We start from the raw sequence: 16,123 nt of genomic DNA, 5'->3' as shown, positions 1-16,123 counted from the left end.
AGGATAAAACAAACCAAAATCAATTGTCATATTTCAACAAGAAGGCATGAGAGGCAACCATATCAAGCTATTTAAGCTTATTTTAACCCATAAAAACTTTTAGCACCCAATAAACATAATTTGGAAATAAATACCCAATAAATCTAGGGGCTTGCTCAAACACAAACATCTTATCAAAATTAAAGTCAATAAAATGAAAACAAAAGTATTGACTTAGAAAATTTGTTTTTGTTTTAAAAAATTTAAAACACGTTTTTACAAAAATAGAGAATAAAAAATAAAAACACTAAAAATCTTGATTTTGAAATCAAAATATTTTGGCACCCAAGCATTCTTGGAACCGAAAGATTTAGGGACATGACACCTATTATTTAAGCTCAATGTCCTTGGGTTATGATCCTATTTGGTGCACGAACATGGTCATAACAATAATTATGCAAATGACCATTCCTATTGCAATTAGTGCAATAAAATGGATGCTTTTATTTATGATGACCATTAGATTGTGCACGTGAAACATTTGCATATAAATATTATCTTTTAAAATTGGTTTGCAAATTGGAAACTTTAGTAAACAATTGTGGTCTTTTTGACACATATTGCAACTTTGAAATTTTTTTGTAAATCAAAGCAAAACTTTGCCAAATGGCCAAATCTAACACAAACATTACATTTAAATACATTCTTATGCTTGTGATTAACATTATGTGCATGTGTATGTTCATGATATGATGAGACTTTTTGATATGCACATGGAGAACTAATGTTAGCATTTTTGGGTTTTTGTGCATCATAACAAAATTTCGATAAATGGCCTTTATGACTGTAAATAGAGCACTTATAAACTTTGCTATATATGTGTGCATAGTGAGTGGATGATTTTGAATTATTTGTACTTGATTTAGCAAATATATTCATAAGCTTCTTATGGTTGTCAATGCATTTAGTAATAGTTGAATCTAAGGAAAAGATGCGGTTTTTAACAGTTTTCAATTCATCATTTGGCATATTTGCATTGGCAATAGAAGTAGATGAAACATAATTATTTATAAAAGAAATATATTCATTTTTAGTATTTTCTATTTCTAGCATGGCATTATTCTTTTCATGAGTTATGCTAGATATAGTTGAGGTCAAGTTATCATTTTTTAATTTTAACATATAATTGTTTTCTTTAAGATTTTTATTTTCTTTAACAATGATATCAAACTTGGATGCTAGCATATCAAGACCGGATTTTAATTCTACATGTTTGCTTTTTAAATAAATAAAATTTTTATGCAACTTTGTGTACGCATGCATTAACCTATCGTATGCACATGCAAGTTCATTGATAGATAAATCATTATCGTAATCAGACTCGCTTATCACACTAAGGCTATCGCCTAGTGGCCGTGTGTATGATGCTCCACTCTCACTTGAAGTAAAATCCATAGAAACGTGTTAGATTTTCTCCAAGTTATCATGATGTGCTTCAATAAGTTTCCATATCGTGTAAGCACTATCAAAATGAGAAAGTTTGTTAAAAATACATGGTTTAAAAGCATTAAGCAAAAATTCTAACACTAACTTGTTTATTGTAAACATCTTTTTATCATAATTGCTCCACTTGGATTTCTCCAATATGGACACAATATAAGTACTATCAATAACTTTCCACAAATCGATATTTTTAGATCTAACAAATAGTTTGAATCTAAAGCACCATTGAGAATAAGAGAAATTAATGAATTTAGAAGAAATATTAATATCATAGTCTAAACTAGGTGCAACATGCATATCCATGATAATTATGCAAGCAAGAAAATTATCAAAACTAGATTAGCAATAAAAGATAACTTTGATCTTTGACTCAAGGCGGTTAAACCTCTAATCAAGAGCACCAAGCTCTGATACCAAATGAAATTACCCTAGAGGGGGGTGAATAGGGTATATGCTAATCTAATCTGATATTAATGCCAATTTAAAAACTTATTAATAAATATCCTAGCAAGTATGATAGTCAACAACTTATATTTGCAAGGATATGTAATTTACACAAGGGTGAAATAGACATGAAATATAAACATGATAGTGGACAAATGAGCAATGCAAACACAAAAAATGATCACGGAGTTCGGTCCTTCCGACCTACGTCTCCGCCCCCCACTCCCGAGGAGAATCCACTATCACAATAGGTTTTCGACATTCACACAAAAACGTTTACACCTCAAAATTCGGTTTTTTACACTCACCGATAAACGTTTACAACTCACACTTGTAACTATACAAATACCACCTCAAGTGTTTGCCTCTCATGTGTCACCTTTCTCAAGTGTTCAGAATTACCACCTCTCTAGGCTTTACCAACGACCCCACTCCTCTTGGAACCAACCACATCTCTCACCTTACACTCCTCTTGGTGTGCTTATGTAATACAAAGTGATCTCATAAATAAAGCTCAATATAAGATTTGTTCTCTGTTGGACCCTAGAGGGGTGGGGGTGATTAGGGTCTTAAGGCAATAATTGTGCAATAAAATAAAGACAATGCAATACACCCCAAAATGAAAATCCAGACTAAAAGAGAGTAGTTTAGAAATCGTTATCCAAGTGACGTGCGATGTGTTCACGAGGTTCGGTCCTCCGACCTACGTCCTCGCTCCCCACTCTCGAGAAGAATTTTACTATCACAACCCGGTTTGGAAGCCGGAACTTCTACACAACGATCTCCTCTTGAGATCTCTCAATCACACAGTAGATCTCCACGAGATCAAGCTCTCCACATGTTACAAATGAAAGAAAAGAAGCTCTCTTACAACAGCCCTATGGCAAGATGAAGAGATTGCAATTTGAAGCTTAGGATGTGGGGTTTGTAAGTGTGAAAACAAATGAAAGTTGAAGCTCTTTTAAACAATAAACAACAAACTCAAGAGATTTTAAATGTCGTTATCCAAGTGACGCGCGATGTGTTATCGAGGTTCGGTCCGCTAACCTACGTCCCTGCTCCCCACTATCGAGGAGAATCCACTACACAACCCGGTTTGGAAGCTGGAACTTCTTCTACACAACGATCTTCATGAGATCTCACAACCACACAATTGATCTCCATGAGATCAAGCTCACAACAGTAGTAAATAATGTAAAATCTCTCTCTTTACAGTAACCCTATGGTAAGGAGAAAGATTACACTTGAAGCTTGAGATATGAACTTAGAAACAGTAAGAAATGCGAATGAAAGTTTTAAGCTCTTTTGAAAACACAAAACTAAACACAAGGGATTTGCCATGAGCTTGGATGATTCTGGTGGTTAGGATATGAGGGTTTATATAGGGAAAGGAAACAGCAGCCAAAACCCCAACCAAATCGCCCAAAATCCAGTGAATCAGATTTTCTAATTCTGTACAAAAAAGAGACATTGGGCGATCGGCAGTTGGCCGTGATAATTTCACGGTCGACCATGCAAGTTTTCAAAACAGGTGAAAAGTTTCTATTTTGTCTACGGTCGACCGTGAAGGTCGACCGTGGGCAACTTAGATGTTTCTGTAATCAGTTCAGTCGACCATGGCGGTTGACCGCAGGAAGTCCAGAGCTCTCTGTAATTGAGTTCGTTGATCGCCATGGTCGACCGTACTATATATCTGCTAGCTCTAGAACTGAAACCTTAGCGCGGTCGACTGTGAACTGATACATGCTGATATATGGTAAAAAAACAGATTTTGACACTTTGGAAAATTTGTAAAAAAACCCTCAAAAGATTTCTAAGATTTGTAGAACTTTGTAAAATATTTTTAATCATAGAACCAAAGTGTTTTGAAAAGGAATTTGTAAATAGATCCTCATATTTGTGAAAATACATGTTTTGATAAAATCATCAAAAATATGAAAATGAAAATATATGTGTGATATCCCAATAGCTTCAAATGAAATCTACAACTACTTATCTACATTTTAGCACTAGAGAGAAAATAAAAATAGTAAATATCTCTCACATAGAAATATACTTCTTGAGTCTTGATACTGCTTTTGAGTTGATGAAGCTTCTCATTGCATATAATGCTCTTGATAAACATTGCTTCATCACTTTGCCTCCACCTCCTTTAGATATCGTCGTTGTAGCTCATATTTCATCCAATCCTCTATATATGGTACTAATAAGCTTGATATTTATATTATTTACAATATCACTCAACAAGAAATTAGTACCGATAATAGTGGTTGTAAGTCATCATCAAAACATAAGGGCTAACAATCTCTCTCCTTTTGATGATGACAACCAACCATTATATTGGAGCAAAATAAATATAGCTTATAGATAGTTGCTCCCTCTATCTATGAGCTCCCCCTAACTATGTGCACAAATGAGGAGATTTCTCTCCCCTTTTGTCACCATTAAAATGGGGTATATGAAATAAGAAACATGCAAAAATACACAAAATGTACCTTAAGTGTTGGTCTCCCCGTGTCACCTTCCTCAAGTGTTTGGAATTACGGCCCCTCCTAGGCATTACTACCAACTCACTCTTCTTGGAATTGACCCCGATCCTCCCACACACTCCTCTTGGTAATTTGTTGTGTTTAGGCATGTTGTGAAAATGAATGCATATGATGTTCAACTAACCAAACAAACAAGCAAAACTTTTTATATAATGCATAAACCCAAACCATTTTTTATGTGACAAAAATCTTCTTCACTAAGAGGCTTGGTAAATATGTCCGCTAATTAAGATTTAGTGTCAATATAAACAAAGGATACATCTTGCCTCTCTACATGATCACGTAAGAAATGATGGCGTACATCAATAAGCTTGGTTCTAGGGTGCAAAATGGAATTTTTTAAAATATTAATGGCACTAGTATTATCACAAAAAAAATTTTGTTTTGAAAATACAAATCGTAGTCAACTAAACTTTGTTTCATCCATAAAACTTGGGCATAATATAAGCCTGCGGTAATGTATTCCACTTCCGTAGTGGACAAGACAACACAATTTTGTTTCCTAGAAGCCCAAGAGACAAGAGAGTTACCTAAAAATTAACATGTATCACTCGTACTCTTGCGATCTACCTTACATCCGGCAAAGTCGGCATTACAAAAACCATAAAGATCAAAAGAGGTTATTTTTGGATAAAATAAACCAAGATCAATTGTACCATTGACATATTTAATAATTCTTTTAACCGTAATTAAATGGGATGTTTTTGGAGAAGCTTGAAAACGTGCACATGCACACACATTAAACATGATATCGGTCTACTAGCGGTAAGGTAAAGAAGACTACCTATCATACCTCAGTATAGTTTTTGGTCTACCTCCTCACCATCATCATCCGCATCAAGCTTGATACTTGTACTCATGGGAGTTGGTGCATGCTTAGAGTTCTCCAATCCGAACTTCTTTACTAATTCTCTAGCATACTTGCTTTGTGAAACGAATATCCCATCCTTAGTTTGCTTGACTTGGAGACCGAGAAAGAAAGTGAGCTCTCGCATCATGCTCATCTAAAAATGATCTTGCATGACTTTAGAAAATTCTTTGCATAAAGTTTTATTAGTAGCACCAAAAATGATATCATCAACATATATTTAAACTAGGATAAAATTATTTTTTTCTAACAAAAAGTGTATTATCAATTTTGCCTTTAGAAAAACCATTTTCAAGAAAAAAAAAACTAGATAGGCGATCATACCAAGCTCTAGGAGCTTGTTTTAATCCATATAAATCTTTTTGAACCCGGTAAACATGACTAGGAAATGAATGATCTATAAAACTAGGGGGTTTCTCAACATATACTTTCTCTTCTATAAAACCATTTAAAAAAGCCACTTTTCACTTCCATTTGAAATAATTTAAAGTCTTTAAAACTTGCAAAGGCTAAGAACATTCTAATAGATTCTAACCTTGCAACGGGACAAAGATTTTATCATAGTCTATGCCCTCATCTTGATTGTATCCTTGGGAAACTAAACGAGCTTTATTTCTCGTCACAACATCATGTTCATCAAGTTTGTTTCTAAAAACCCATTTAGTTCCAATAACATGAACATTGTTAGGTCTAAGAACTAATTTCCAAATATTATTTCTTTGAAAATTGTTTAGTTCATCATGCATTGCTAAAACCAAAAACTTATCCGTTAAAGCAACATTAATCTTTTTAGGTTCTATTTGAGATAAGAAAGCTACATTACCACACTCATTCAAAGCTTTTGAGCTAGTTAGAACCCCTTATGAAGGACTCCCTATAATTTGCTCTTTTTTTATGATTTGGTGCGAATTTCCATGCTTTAAGGAGTTCTTCTTGATTTTCTATGTTGTTTCTTTCCCCATCCTTTTGTGCATCTATTGAGGGTATTTCATTTAGTTGCAAGTGTTCCAATCCTCCCTCAATATCATCATCATCATTCCTAGGCAAACCATCTTGTAAACCAATATTTGTTTCATCAAAAGTAACATCTATAGACTCTTCAACAATAAGTGTTTGTTTGTTGAAGACCCTATAATCCTTACTTCTAGGTGCATACCCTAAGAACATACCAACATCAATTTTTGAATCAAATTTATCATGATGATCTTTGGTGTTCAACATAAAACATTTACAACAAAAAATACGAAAGTATCCAATAAATGGGGTTTTGCCATAAAATAGTTCATAAGGAGTTTTTTAAGCTTTGGTCTAATCAAAACATGATCCAAAATATGGCAAGACATATTGACGGCTTCGCCTAAAAATATTTTAGTAGATCAAAAGCATTTATCATTGTTATTTGTCATCTCTTGTATGGTGCAATTTTTCTGTTCAACAACACCATTTTGTTGTGGTGTTCTTAGAGCAGAAAATACATGAGTTATACCACGATGTGTGTAAAAATCATTAAAAATTTTATTTTGAAATACACCACCATGATCACTTCTAATTTTAACAACTTTCAACTCTTTTTCATTTTTAATTCTTTTGACAAAATTAGAAAATTCTTTAAAACATTCATCTTTATTAGCAAGAAAGATTGTCCACGTAAAACGATAGAAATCATCAATGATAACAAAAACATAGTGTTTACCTCCTAGAGAGGTAACACGCATAGGACCAAAGAGATCAAGATGTAGTAATTGTAAGGGTTTAAAAGTTGATACCTCATTAATGGATTTAAAGATAGACTTGATTTGTTTACCTTTAGCACAATCTTCACAAACAGTATCTTTGATGAAATGTAAGTTTGGTAACCTTTTTACAAGATTCTTTTTGGATAGCTTGGATATCAACTCCATGTTGGCGTGACCAAGCCTCTTATGCCAAATCCAAGGATTTGCATGAACCGCCGCAAGTCATTTAAATCTTGATCTACTAGATCATTCATCTTAAAAATGTATACATTAGGTTTTCTATTAGCAACAAAAATAATTTTATCATTTATGCTAACAATGCACTTATCCGGTTTAAAAGAAATATCAAAACCTTTAATACTTAATTGGCTAATACTAAGAAGGTTGTGATTTAAGCCTCTAACCAAATAAACATCCTCTATTATGAGAGAAGGTGTCTTACCAATACTTCCAATACCTATAGTTTTATCTTTCTCGCCGCAACTGAAGGAGACGTTACCTCCTTCAATCCTTGATAGGGTTGTGAATAGCTCTTTGTTGCTCGTCATATGATGTGAGCAACAACTATCAAGGTACCACATCTCTTTTACGTTATGTTCGTGATGATCCCTACATAAGATGAAGATGTAGAAACTTTAGGTACATAAATCTTTGGTCCTTGGGTGTTAGCATACTTGATACTTTGGGTACACATATCATTCTATAATAATCTTTGTTATTTTTAATCCTACAATGAGTGGAGATATGACCATGTTTCATGCAATATGTGCACACAAAATTTTAATCCTACAATGAGTGGAGATATGACCATGTTTCATGCAATATGTGCACACAAAATTTTTCTTGTGTGTAGAAGCATAAGATCTCCATGTTTCATGCAATATGTGCACACAAAATTTTTCTTGTGTGTAGAAGCATAAGATCTATGAAACCTATATCTTTTAAAACGTTGATGACTAGAACATGCATGAGTGGGTTTAATTCTACCATTTTCAATTTCTAGCCTTTCAATTTTAGATCTCAATTGTTTGTTTTCAAAATCGAGATCCCCTAACAATTAATCTTTTAGAGCAAGTGAGGATTGTAGTTGCTCAAGTTTGGAATCACAAGAAGCATGTAAGTTTTTAAAGGAAGAGTATTCTTTTTTCATTCTTTTAAACTCAAAGTTTAACTTTTCTAATGCGGTTGCTAGATCACACTGCATATAAAAAGACTCACTTTCGGTATCGGATATTACCTCATCTTCATGAGCCATAAAGCAAATATTAGGACCATGAAGAGCAATCTTTGCCATTTCTTCATCGCTATCTGAATCGCTTGGTTCGGATTCCTCCCATCTAGCATACATGTCTTTCTTCTCTTGTATTTTAAATATTTCTCTTTGAGCTTAGGGAAATCTTTGGCAAGATGACCCAGTTCGTTGCATTCAAAGCATTTTCCTATACGTGAAGAAAACTTATTGTTAGATCGGTTATTAAAATTCTTATTTATTTTTATTAGTCTTGATATTCTTCTAGAGAAGTGAACCACTTCTCTAGAAATGTCGACTTCACTATCCGAAGAGGAGGAGTCATCAATATCTCCTTTGAGAGCAATGGTCTTCATCTTTTGGGATGGCTCCTCAATTTTCCATGGGGTTCTTCCTCCTTCTCCTTCCCTTTAAGCTTCTTCTCATGAACTTTAAGCTTGCTGATGAGGCCATCGATAGGTAGAGTAGTATGATCGTGAGCTTCCTCTATGGCCGTAGCTTTGGACTCCCACACTGGAGTCAATAAGCGAAGGATCTTGTAGTTCATTTATTCGGTAGTCAATTTCTTATCAAGACCATGCAATTCATTGATAATATTAGTAAAACAAGAAAACATAATATCAATGGATTTATTAGGAAGTATTTTAAATAACTCATAGTCATACTTAATCCCACTAATTTTGGACTCCTTAACTTGGGGGGTTCCTTCATGTGTAATACATAATTTTTCCAAAATTTCATGTGCGGTTGCACATGTGGAGACCCTATTGTACTCATTGGGGGTAAGACCACCAATTAAGGCGTTCATGGCCTTCACATTGAGATTAGCTTGTAGTCTTTCTCCATCGGTATGATACTACTCTTGGGCTTTTCTACATATTTCTTCTCTATGATATCTAAGATGTCAAGATCAATGCAACGAAGGTAAATCCTCATTCTTGCTTTCCAATAGGCAAAACTGCTACCGGTGAAAAGCGGGGGTCTGGTGATGGATTGTCCCTCAAGCATATGCACATTCAATGAAGCCTCCATTTGATCTTTCCTCTAAGGTGGTTAGACCAAAAACAACTATAGAGACCAAGCTGTGATACCAATTGTTGGATTCTAGAGGGGGGTGATTAGGGTCTTAAGGCAATAATTATGTAATAAAATTAAGACAATGTAATACACCACAAAATAAAAAGCCAAAGTAAAAGAGAGCAGTTTAGAAATCATTATCCAAGTGACGCGTGATGTGTTCACGAGGTTCGGTCCTCCGACCTACGTCTCCGCTCCCCACTCTCGAGGAGAATTCACTACATAACCCGGTTTGGAAGCCGAAACTTCTTCTACACAATGATCTCCACGAGATCTCACAACCAAACAATTGATCTCCACGAGATCAAGCTCACAATAGTAGTAAATGATGTAAAATCTATCTCTTTACAATAACCCTATGGCAAGGAGAAAGATTACACTTGAATCTTGGGATGTGAACTTAGAAAAAGTAAGAAATGAGAATGAAAATTTTAAGCTCTTTTGAAAACACAAAACTAAACACAAGGGATTTTGCAATAAGCTTGGATGATTCTGGTGGTTGGGATATGAGGGTTTATATAGGGAAAGGAAATAGCAGCCAAAACCCTAACCAAATCTCCCAAAATCCAGTGAATCAGATTTTCTGATTCTGTATAACAAAAGAGCCGTTGGACTATCGGCAGTCGACCGTGAGAATTTCGTGGTCGACCACACAGGTTTTAAAAACAGGCAAAAATTTTCTATTTTGTCTACGGTCGACCACGGTGGTCGACCGTGAGCAATTTAGAAGTTTCTGTAATCAGTTTGGTCGACCATGACGGTCGACCGCAGGAAGTCAAGAGCTCCCTGTAATTGAGTCGGTTGACCATCACAGTCGACCGTACTATATATCTGCTGGCTCTAGAACTGAAACCCTAGCGCGGTCGACCATGTCGGTCGACCGCGAACTGATACATACTAATATATGGTAAAAAAATAGATTATGACACTATGAAAAATTTGTAAAAAAACTCTCAAAAGATTTCTAAGATTTGTAGAACTTTGTAAAATGTTTTTAATCATAGAACCAAAGTGTTTTGAAAAGGAATTTGCAAATAGATCCTTATATTTGTGAAAATATATGTTTTGACAAAATCATCAAAAATATGAATATGAAAATGTGTGTGTGATATCCCAATAGCTTCAAATAAAATCTACAACTACTTGCCTACATTTTAACACTAGAGAGAAAATAAAAATAGCAAATATCTCTCACATAGAAATATATTTCTTGAGTCTTGATATTGCTTTTGAGTTGATGAAGCTTCTTATTGCATATAGTGTTCTTGATAAACATTGCTTCATCACTTTGCCTCCGCCTCCTTTAGATATCGTCGTTGTAGCTCATATTCCATCCAATTCTCCATATATGGTACTAACAAGCTTAATATTTATATTATCTATAATATCACTCAACAAGCAATTGATACCAATAATGGTGGTTATAAATCATCGTTAAAACATAAGAGCTAACATTCTGTACAATAGATGAGAACTCAATGTAGCTCACTCTCAATAATACACTCCTCACAACCCAAATATACTAAATATGATAATACTAAAAGCTCAAGGAGTATGTGTGTAATCAATGAGTAAATCAAATATAAACTCAATATAAACTCTAGCTTAATAAAAATGATAATCAAACAAATATAAATGTAAAGCTAGAATTGAGTTTAGAAAATCTTCTCTAGAAATCAAGAGAGAGAGAGAGAGAGATGAGGTTGAAAGCCCAGACATTAAAGAGATGACCTCCTCTTGTGAAAACAACTTCACACAAAACACACCTGAAATAAAACTTAAACAAACTTTTAAACACTGTTAAACGTGTTTTTAAAACTCTCTTGGTGATTAGAAATAGTTATGGCAAAGGGGTATATATAGGGTAGAAGAACCCAACCCAAGAAGTACACAAAAACCCTAAAAAACAATAAAATAAACAAAATCTGAAAAATAGTCATTACTGTGCAACGACTAGTTTATAAGTCGACTTGTTAGAAGTTATAAGTCGACTCATATGTAATATGTCGACTTGTCAATACATATAAGTTGACTTAGTAGAAGAAAACTACTATCTGTAAAATATTTTGTAAGTCGACTTGATAGAGGGTATATGTCGACTTAGTATAAGTCGACTTGCTAGAATCATAAGTCGACTTAGCAGATAGTTTATACTAATTCCAGAGCAGATCATAAGTCGACTTATCAGTGCTTATGAGTCGACTTATGAACGTGCACATGTAATGTGCATGTTTAAAAACTAAGTTTTGATGTACCTTTAAAAATAGCAAATAAATTTTAAAAAATATAAAACTTTAGAAAATAATTATAAACATAAAAAATGAAAATGTTAAAAAAGAATTTTACAAATTACATCTACCAATTTTAAAAACTCTTCATTTTGCAAAATAGTCCAAAAACATGAAAACTTAACAACACATGTTTTAGACAAACAAACTTGTATATTCATTTTGAATGGATTAAAGGACTTAGGAAAAGATATAAAATGGTGTAATTTAGTCTTTAATCTATAAACAAATATTTTTTCAACTAAACATGATTTCATTTATTTATTAAAGCTTGATATTGATGAAATTATTGTAAGTATGTATAAACATGAAACAATTTGTGTAAATATAATTATATCCATTTGTTTCATATTTATGTAGCTAAACACATTCTTTCAAAACAAAATCGATAAATAGGAAACTAGTATATGTGTATATGAATATAACTATTAGTTTCATATTTATACAATTTAAACTTGAAAAACTCAAACAATGAAACTAAAAGCAATGTGTGTGTATAATTGAGCTTTAAGTATTAACACACAAGTATAAACATGTAAACTAATATACCAAGTTATAGGTCTTCAATAAGCTTGTCATGGTATGCGGATGAAGCTTGAATCTTTAACTTGAATTGAAATTGCTTCATTCTGATATTCCTTCCATCCTGCTATGGATATGATCGTGTAGGCGCAATCCAACCAACCTCCAACTTTGATGTTTGTCTAGAATATCTAATGAGCAAACACAAATACTAGACAAATGATTTATGGGATTATTTGTAAATCATCATCAAAATAAAAGTACTAACACACTGAAGGTGATGAGAGCCATGCTTTCATCACTCAGGATGTGGGACGTGGGTAGGCCCATTCCCTCAGGCAAGCAGCCGTTTGCACAGCTCTATCGAGGCTGGCAGGCTTACAGGCGAGCTTGAGCATCGTCTAAATGCTTAGGCAAGCTTGGCAAATAGATGGGGTAGGCTAGCGAACCCCTTAAGCGTTAGGCGAGCTTGAGTTTGTAGGAGAGCTTTGGTTCGAGCTAACGAACTACCTGCAGGCGAGCTTAACTCGTACAAGTGAGTGTAATTTTCAGGTGAGCTCGACTCGTGCAGGTGAATCGAGAAATTTGGTGAGCTTGACTCGTGCTGACGAGTCAAACAAATAGGAGAGCTTAACATGTGTTGGCAAGTCAAACAAACAGGCAAGCTTGACTCAAGCAAGCGAGCTAAGTGTTGGCGAACTTTGGCTTGTGCAAGAAAGCTAAGTGTTGATGAGTCAAGCTTCCAGGCAAGTTCTGCTTGGCCTCTTGAATGTAGGCGATCTTGACTTACGCTGGAAACTCAAGCAAACAGTCGAACTTTGCTTGGCCTCCTGAATGCAGGCGAGCTTTGTTTGCTTTGAGCACGAAAGCGAACTCAAACAAGTGAGATTTAAGTTCTCTTTTGTAAAGACAATTTTTATTGACTACAAACATAAAGTTAAGCTTTCTTTAATGCAAGCATTAATAAGGGTTCCGTAAGAAAATGACTTATAGGGAATGAATCCACCATGATTTCCTTTGAGTTCATTACGAACTCTTTTAGCAAATAAATTTGGTAGTCCGTCTATAAATTTGGACATTCACTGAGTGCTATTAGCATCATAGAGACTCAATACTTTACTTAAATATGTATCTTTATACCATCTAAAATAGGTCAAAAAAGGACATCTAAGATTTTATTATAAGGTCCTTATTCTTTCACCTTTGTCTATATAAGCACGAGCGAAGTGATTAGTTATAGCTAATATCAAAGTATATACAACATCATCACTTTGCTACCCATTTTCTTATTTTAAGGCGTTTAATATTTTGGCTCTAGAATCAAGTGTGTGATAGTTATCCCATCACCCTTTTAAAATGCGAGTAAAACCACAAGTAATGTAAGAAGCTATAAGCTTATCAGAATTACCATTTTGTCTACAGACAGTGGAATATATCAGCATACGATGCATAGTGGAGAAAATTTAATTGTCGGATAAACCATCAATAATCCACTCATAAATATCTCTACCATTATAGTTGGCTTGTATGTAAGTATCATTCTTTTCAAATAATACATCTATAGGAGTGGGCCTTTTATAATAGTAACGCTCTAATTGTTTATAGCGTGTTGTAATTTTATTAACATTAGAGAATTGATTCTCTACTTTTAATATCTGATCTGGTTCAATTAAGCCATTATCACTGTCAGATATTTCAGTGTTAGTGTGAATAACTGACGAAGTAGATGGTTCACCATCAAGGGTAAGTAATTTAAAAGTAGTAATTTTTTTTGATAAAGCTTAAATAATTTCTGAAGTTACTTTGTCACTTGTTTTGAATCTAGATATAGCTAGAGGTGGCTTAATTGTGTCTTTCTCCTTATGTATAATAGGAGTCTTACCTTTTTCTAAAGTTATTAGTGAAGGAATGTTATTGTTCAGTTTTTGAACAAGCCTATCAACAACATCTTCAATTCTAATAAGTTGTTGGCCAACTACTTGAAGATGTATATTTGAGTAATTACTCTGTTTAATTAGTTTATTAAGTTCTTTCAAGGTTTCATCACTAGATTCAGTAGGCTTTACAAAAGTTATTGCTTCTAAAGTGGATGTTAAAACTCCAATAAGTCATAATGGTTCTGTTGGAGGATAAAGAGATTTAATTGATACACCAGAACTTGATTTCTACTGTTTATAATGTTCTTCAAGTACTCCAATTCTCTTTTCTTCCTTTTGAATATAATAACTCAAGAACCAAGAAACGAAGAATTCTATCTTTTGATTTTTATCAAGTGTTTTATAATAGCTTGATTTAAATAGTTCTTGTTCTCTATTAAAGAAACTCTTAAAAAACCATTTTCTACATGATTTATGACTTTTATTTTGGAATCCTATATTAAGAAATCCTCTTAATTCACTATTGGGTGAGAAATCTATAAAAACCAAAATTACATTTGAAAGCTCATTTCAGAACTTATAGGAGAAAGTTTTTCTTTCTCTTTATAGATCTTATGAGGTATATTATTTTGGGATATATTAATACCTTTTACATCACTAATTCTATAAGAATTAGATCTAGAAATAGATCTTCTAGACGAAGTTGTGACATCAGACAATTTGATTGTCCTAGAAGGATTAAATGTTACTTCAACTTCACCATCAGCCGTTTGGATAAATTGATCAATTTTGTTGATTTAGTATTGGCTAAGGTTGTTAGCATTGGGTAGAACCCAACTATCTAGAATGTTTACTTTTGCCCATTTAATTTGTCTGTTTAAAGCAATATTGAACGAAAGTAAATTAGTCTCTACTAAAACCGCATTTCCATGTTTTGTATGTACTTTAACTTTAGGTGCTAAAGTACTTAAAGCTTTATAATGGATGTGGTATATAATCATAATTATTTCTGATCTAGGTAAAAATTCACAGCCATGAGTTTTAATATTAAGGCTCATAGCTTCTAATATGTTGGCATCAGTTAGAGATAAACTCAAGTTTGGGTATACATTATAGTATACTAGTCCATTACATAGACTAGTTTCTATGATGGCCATCAAAAATTGTGCCTAGTTCAGGCATCTTGCATCACGTAAACAAGATAATAATTATGCATTAAGTCCTTATGAAGTTAAGGGTCTAAATGCTATTTTAACTAATCTAATATGGATATACTTATATTTTTCCATATAAGGTTCAATATCTTCAGAACTAAGCAATTTAATGGTTTGCTCATTTTGATCTACTGTAATAGTTTTTTTCTAAAGTCTTAATGACTATTAATGACTTATAATCAAAGAACCCAATTTTATAGATGTCTCTATTAGGGACATCTGGATCTATTAGGGATATCTGGAAAAGACCACTTATTAAGTGATTCTAGCTCAGAGGGATATTCTGTTAACTAAGCATTTTTAACTTTTTTGCTCGTATTATGAGCCTTCTTTGAGAATGAAACGAAGATTAACTTTGTCATTAGAAGTTTCTTACGAATTAAATTGTGTAAAGACTAATAAGCTAGGATTTATAAATAAAATTTTTTCTTTATTCTGTTTTAAAAATAAAATAAATCTTATAATAGCACGCCTGTCAATGATTTACACTAGCCTTCACGCCATCACGGCTTTAATCAAGAAACATTACACTACGGGACTTTGATGACGTCCCACTTTTATACCTTTTATTTTATTAACAAAAAAGAATAAAGAACATATTTCAATTATAAATTCATACTTATCAAATCTATTTAACTATATCCACAAGAAAAGTTTAGCCAATCATGGCTCTAATACCAATTTTGACATAAAAATAATATATATATATATATATATATATTATATATATATATAAATATATATATATAATATATAATATATATAATATATATATATATATATATAATATATATATATAATATTAGTATATTATATT

Source organism: Asparagus officinalis, chromosome 8 (assembly GCF_001876935.1).
Source record: "Asparagus officinalis chromosome 8, Aspof.V1, whole genome shotgun sequence".
Lineage (NCBI taxonomy): Eukaryota > Viridiplantae > Streptophyta > Magnoliopsida > Asparagales > Asparagaceae > Asparagus > Asparagus officinalis.
This window is presented reverse-complemented; position numbering follows the sequence as displayed.